The 6195-nt window shown below is 36.2% G+C and overlaps 1 protein-coding gene across 1 annotated transcript in view; it reads left to right on the forward strand.

The window, feature by feature from the left end:
- The window catches only part of EPHA7 (EPH receptor A7), a 158783-nt gene that overhangs the window by 147814 nt on the left and 4774 nt on the right, over positions 1-6195 (forward strand). The window lies entirely within an intron of this gene.

Genomic DNA, 6195 nt, shown 5'->3' on the forward strand with positions numbered 1-6195 from the left:
CAGCAGGAACACAGATGCAAGAGTAGTTGCTCAACGGAATATCTTCATAGACCATTTACTTAAAAATGAATTTTCTTTTATTAAAATATTTAACTACCATAAGCAATAAAATGAACGATGTCTTTACAGATATTGCAGGAATGTATATGAACCAGAGAGAAACGCTTTAAAAAAAATCTGAAAATTGTGAACTACCCCAGCAATGAAATGCTGTACTTCCAAAGAGAATTGGGCTGCTTCTATTGATTTTGATAGAGAAAGATCCCAGGGATCAGTCATAAATTGGTCTTGTTTGATAATGTGGGCATCCACACAAAAAAAACAAAAACGAAATAACAAAACCCTGTAAATGTTCCTTTGTAAAACTTGTAAATTTTATTTATACTGTCTTGTTTTGTACACACATTTATGTGTAGTGAGCTCTGAACACATTGAAAATGCACTATATTTTTCTATTTTACTTGCAGAGCATCACAAACAAACATGTATATTCAGTGCTACATAATGTGTTTTCCCACATTTAGGACCAAAGATAGTTTTCGAAAACTTAAATGCATCATTTTCCCCCTCCTTTTTTCTCCTCCTTTTTAGATCACTGTACAGTGTTATATTTGTCATTTTATTTATTTGTTTCCTTAGAAAAATCAATTTGGTTATACTAATTTTTTGTTCCCCCTGCCTTTGTTGAAGCAAAACCTGTAAAAAGCTTTTAAACTAGTACAATCCCGTTACATAGACACTTCCATTTGTAATCTTTGTAATAGACTGTAAATATATTTTTGGAACTATAATGCAATGTGCATAAGGGTTATTTTTCAGTGTCCATATATGATTGTTTATACAATTCACAGCACTTTACAGTCATGCTGAGAAGCCTAACTTATTGCCTGGATTTGGGCAGAGTAAGAAAAAAAAGGTGAATATTCTTATTTCGTATTAGATTGTCGTTCAGTAGAAATGGAGTTATTTTCATGTATGCAGCTCAAGATGGTTTTTTAACTATTAAAATTAATTTTCTAGAAAAGCTGTAGCAGTAAGATGCAGAGTAGATGGCATGCCCAATATTGAAACTAGTACATGCAAGCACTCGGCCAAGGCACTTGGAGTAGCCATTGGAACACTTAATTAATAAACATCCATTTTGTGTTATAGCAAATGTTAAGTGCCTCACTACTGGGGTAGCATCTGTGGGCAATTGCACAGGGTGCTTGTCAGTTCTGCTGCTGCTTTAGGCATCCAGCAATGAGTTTAGGGGTCTAAGTTCAGGCACCTGCTTCCATATAAGTCTAGGCTGTTGTTTCTAAGGGCTTGGTGATTAAAGGTGCGATGCAGCAATGCTGGTATTGCTGAGAACCCAAAAAACCCTAAATGCAAGAGAGTCGAGGCCAGGCTTCACTTTTAGGACTTGTTCAATATTCTGAAGCACAGAGGCCTTGAAGCATGTGTTGTGGCCTGGGCTCACACATGTGAAAGTGAAGGCCCTAATGGTATTTCTTCCCTATTTTTTCTTGTTTGATTTAAGCCATCTTACTTGAATAGTAAATATATTTTAGCATTCATCTAAATACCTTGACTGCCTTAATGTTGCCACAGAGTTTTCCACATTTGAAAGTGGTAGAGTAGACCAGAAAGCACAATTGCTATCAATGCTCCTAGCTTTCGGAACATTACTGCAGTTTACGGCATGTGCATGTCAATGGATTTTTAACTGGTAGAGCAGCAACATGTTGACATTGATTGCAGTTCCCCATGTTCCAGGAAAACATAGTCCCATGTAAGAAAAATAAAGTGCCAGAGAAAGTTGATGGTGGGAGGAACTGAAGAAAAGTTTGGGTTGGAGGGAGAATTAAAGGCTAAATGATGAAAGAAAGAAATTATCTCAGTTTTAGCTTAATTTCATTGAATTTTTAAACTATACATTACTAAAGAAGACAGATTGTCAGGCTGTCAGTGAGGCTGATCTTTCTTGACTTTATCCATCTCCAAGCATCTAAAATAGAGATGCCTAAAACAAGCAGGATGAATCTCCCTCTAGGAATGCTTATCTCCATTATCTGTAGAGGGAACCCAGATGAGTAGCTTTAATTAGGTGTCTAACATCTAGATAAAGTTAAGTGAGGTGATTCCTACCCTATATGTCTTGGCTGCTACAGTTCCCCTTTCATGCTGAGTGTTGTAGAAAGGCAGCTCCTCCACTACTAGTATGTCCCAGAATGTATTTAAACTGGGCTTTATTACAGAGAGAAGTGATTCTTTTTTTTTTTTTTTTTTTTTTTTAATGAGAGATTTGTAACAGATAATCTAAATGCTTTTTATATATGGGTATTAATTCTTGAAAAAAGTTGTGGTTGTTCTGAGGAAGACCTGCCTAGTAAATTACAGTTATTTAATATTTTAAATAATCAGAAATATTTGCTGACATACTGCTTCAGTCCAGAGGTTATGTGATCAGATATGATAGTTGCTGTTTGCAAAACCATGTTTATCTAAAGCCTTGTCATGTGAAAATCTCCAGGAGGCAAAGATGCTTAAATGTATCTTAAATTGAATGTTGCCCTTAATATCTCAATAGCTGAGTTCTGTCTGTATTATTCTCCATTTAAAATGAGTTTTTTATATTTGTTTAAGCTGGAGTTATCTGGCATCCACTGAGGGAGTTTGAAAAAATGATTTTAAATTAAATTTGTTTTTCTCCACTGATAGTAATATACGGTAAATAGTTTCCACTGTTTTGAATGTTATGAAAACAATTGCTTTAATGTGGGGGATGAAGGGGTTTATTTTTGGGTTTTTGTTGTTGATATTTTTTTACATTTATTGGTTAGTAGTTGAAATAAAAAAAAAAATAATTTGTCCTTAATTTTCTAACTAATTCATATATAGGCATTTTGAGAATTATTTAAACTCCATGACTTCTGGGTTGCTACTGAGAGAGAGTGCTCATGTCACTTCAGACATAATACAAAGTGATGCTGAGACACCTTGCCATGGGGTGGGTTCAGCTGGCATTCTGTTGCCCAGTAATGGCATGAAGCAGTCCACTGGCTGTATGTGAGGAGTGAAGGCCAACTCAGCCTATAAAGGTCATTTCCCCTTTTAAAAATATATATGTGACATATTAGAGCTTACACATCCTTAATACATTATTTCCCTGCATGCAGTTAGAAACTGATGCTATAATCAAATGCATTTGTTTTGTTCGTGGTTTTTGTTAGTTGGTTTATTTGTTTCATTTCAAATAAGTGACATATGGGGTGCTTGTGGAAGAGAACAGTTCACAGACAGGATGACCGAGCCCAGATTAAGAAAAGTAGAATACAAATTCTTGCCTAACAGCAAGAGTACTGGCAGCATGTGCTGCAGGGATATTCAGGCAGTTTGTGCTAGAATTGTCTGAGAAACTAACACTGCAGGGTTTCTGCATGTTCAGGAGCTGTTACGATTGTACTTCTGATTAATTCACTCATATGTAGAAATATGCAAATATTTTCCCCCACTAACTAGGAATGTACTTGCAGATGGTAGAACTGGGATTCACAAGACTACTCGAAAGTCTTAGCCTCAAACGAATTTCTAGTAAAAGAAGAAATTCTGGGCAGCAGCCTATATTTTCTCTCCTGTTCCCTTAAGGGTTGTCAAACATAGCCAACAATTACTTCTAAACAGAGATCTTTATTGTTTGCATAGTGCAGCCTTCTTTTTACTTGGGAATAGGCAGTTCTGTAATTAAATTTCCTGCAAGAAGGTTTGGGAAGGGGTAAGGCAATATAGAAGTTCACAAGAAAATGATGAAAATGAGAGAAAGAAAAACCCAATCCAACAAATGACCTGTGAAACCCTAAGTATGTCTGGGCTTACCATTTTTGTAACACATTCTATATAGGAATTTGAAAAATATGAGAGTAAACCATAGGCCTAAAATCTGCAATATCCTGCAAAAAAATATCCTGACAGATGTGACAGAAAGCAAGCAACCTTTGTGGGAGTTTTATTTTCCTTTCTGGATTTGTTTTTGTGAGATTTTCAAGTTAGGATAATTCACACGCACATTTAGAGTAAAGTCTGTTGGGACAGGCTAAGAAACAAAATTAGTGTATCTAAAATAACCACAAAATTCTCAGTGCATTTTCAGGGTCAGGCAGCTTGAAGTGAAAGGAAGCATGGAGTTTATATGCTGTACAGACCGTATAGATTTTGTCCAGAGAGATTATGAAAAGTTAAAGAAAAAAAGTCTCCCTTTTATACCTGTTGAAAAGTCAAAAGATGGGAGTGAATGGAAGAGAGAAGTGTGAAACCATTCAGAATGTGTGAGTCTTCAGTTGCAGGGCTCTGCAAGACAATGCTTGTAGGGGAGTTCAGCAGTGTCAAGAATTTTTATTTAAGTAAACAGACACTGCTAATAAAATATACCTCGTAATCGAGTGTGGAATGGTTTCAGTACTCTGATTTTTCCTCAGGCCAGATTGGAATTTGTCGAAGATACTAAACTGAGACAGATGGGAAAGCAACTGGTAATACACAGCTCATTCAAACAGACTTGAAAGAGACACGAAAGGAGGATTTTTACGTAAACAGCATGAAAATAAAACATGAAGTCTGATCATATTTACTCTCAGAAGGTTTTAGGGTAGTTTTCTTTAAGCCTAGGGTAATGACAGGAGATTTTAGCACTGATACTATATAGATTGTGTGAAATTAATGTCTAATTAGAATCACCAAAAAAGAATCACAAGTCAAAAGATGGTTGATGTCTTGATAGGCTGTGAGAAAGATGTGATACAGCCATGCAAAACTTGTGTAGCCAGCCAAATGAATCTTGGACAAAACAAGACATAACTATTTAGTGCCAGAAGCACTAAATAGGGAACAGAAAATCTATTCATCCATGGACCAAGGGTTCTGTATTTAATTGAACCAAATAACCAGTTGTAGAACTTTGCTGCTAATAATCATTAATACTAATAACAAAAAACTGCAACTTAGAGGCCATCTGATGAACCATAATATGGGTAACACTGAAAACACACTTGGTGCATAAGCCACAGCTATGCCCAAAGACTCATGTGTGCTACTGCTGTTAAGAGTTCAATGACCCTGAGTATTTCAAGTCATTTATAAACTGGAAACATTGTAGCTCCAGGTCCATAACTAAAGAAGGAATGCTGAGTAGTCTGTAAGGTCCCTTAAGTGCAATAGATATTATCTTCTTACAATTTCCTTATAATTACCAAGAGAAAACAATGAGTTTATTTCTTACATTAAGAAACAAGCTTCCTGCTCCAAAGATGCAGTTTCACTGAGAAGAAAAATAATCCAATAGTTTTACTAGAACATCCAAATCTGGCTTGAAAGAAGCTACGTAGAATGTATCCATACTGATTCCTCACATTTCAGGTCTGTAGAAACATTTCTCAGACAGTTTCTTGACTATCCTTCAACCTGTCTTACTATGACAGCTCCCACTGAAGGACTGCTTGTCCATTTCTAAGATGCCTACTGGAAAACGTTTCAGTTTCTATTCCTCAGGGACCAACCAGCCTATGTGAAGAATGTACATGTAGCTTGAGAGTAAGAAGGTGCAGGAAACTCAGATTACTTCTCTCAGAGTTTTATTTTCAATCATAGTTGTAAATTAAATTTGTTGTTCCACTGAGATTGCACAAAGTAAATTATATGATATATCTGTTTTGCTTGGAATAAACTTATTACAATCATACAGATACCTCCTGAAGGCCATTCAGAAATTAGCACTTTTAAGGGTTGGTTATGATTTTGTTCAGAAAGTTAAGTAGGTGGGTCTGTGAGAAGTTGTGTTTGCAGCTTTCACAAGTTTTATAAAACTCTACTTACCAAGGTGTGAAGCTTTCAGGGGAGCTGATATCCCCTGTCACTGCCATTGAAACTAGACCCAAACTGCAAAATCTATGAGTTCATAAGAATAAACTTTACAAAAAAATAGCAGTGTCCTCTTCCTCAGTAGCCAGTGTTCACAGCCGCATGGGCTGCTAGAGGGGAAGACAAGGTTAGATTGAAATCCAGTATGATTACAGGAAGAAATTGAACCAGCAAGGCACTGAGAGGGATTCCTAGTGAGGATTTTCCTTTAATGTTACTGGGCCTTGATACTATGGACAAGTGAGTAATTGTTATCATGAATAGAAAGGCTGCACCTTATACTATATAACTTCCCTACAC

The sequence above is a fragment of the Chaetura pelagica genome, unplaced genomic scaffold, assembly GCF_000747805.2.
Source record: "Chaetura pelagica isolate M959 unplaced genomic scaffold, ChaPel_1.0 scaffold174, whole genome shotgun sequence".
NCBI classification, from domain to species: Eukaryota; Metazoa; Chordata; class Aves; order Apodiformes; family Apodidae; genus Chaetura; species Chaetura pelagica.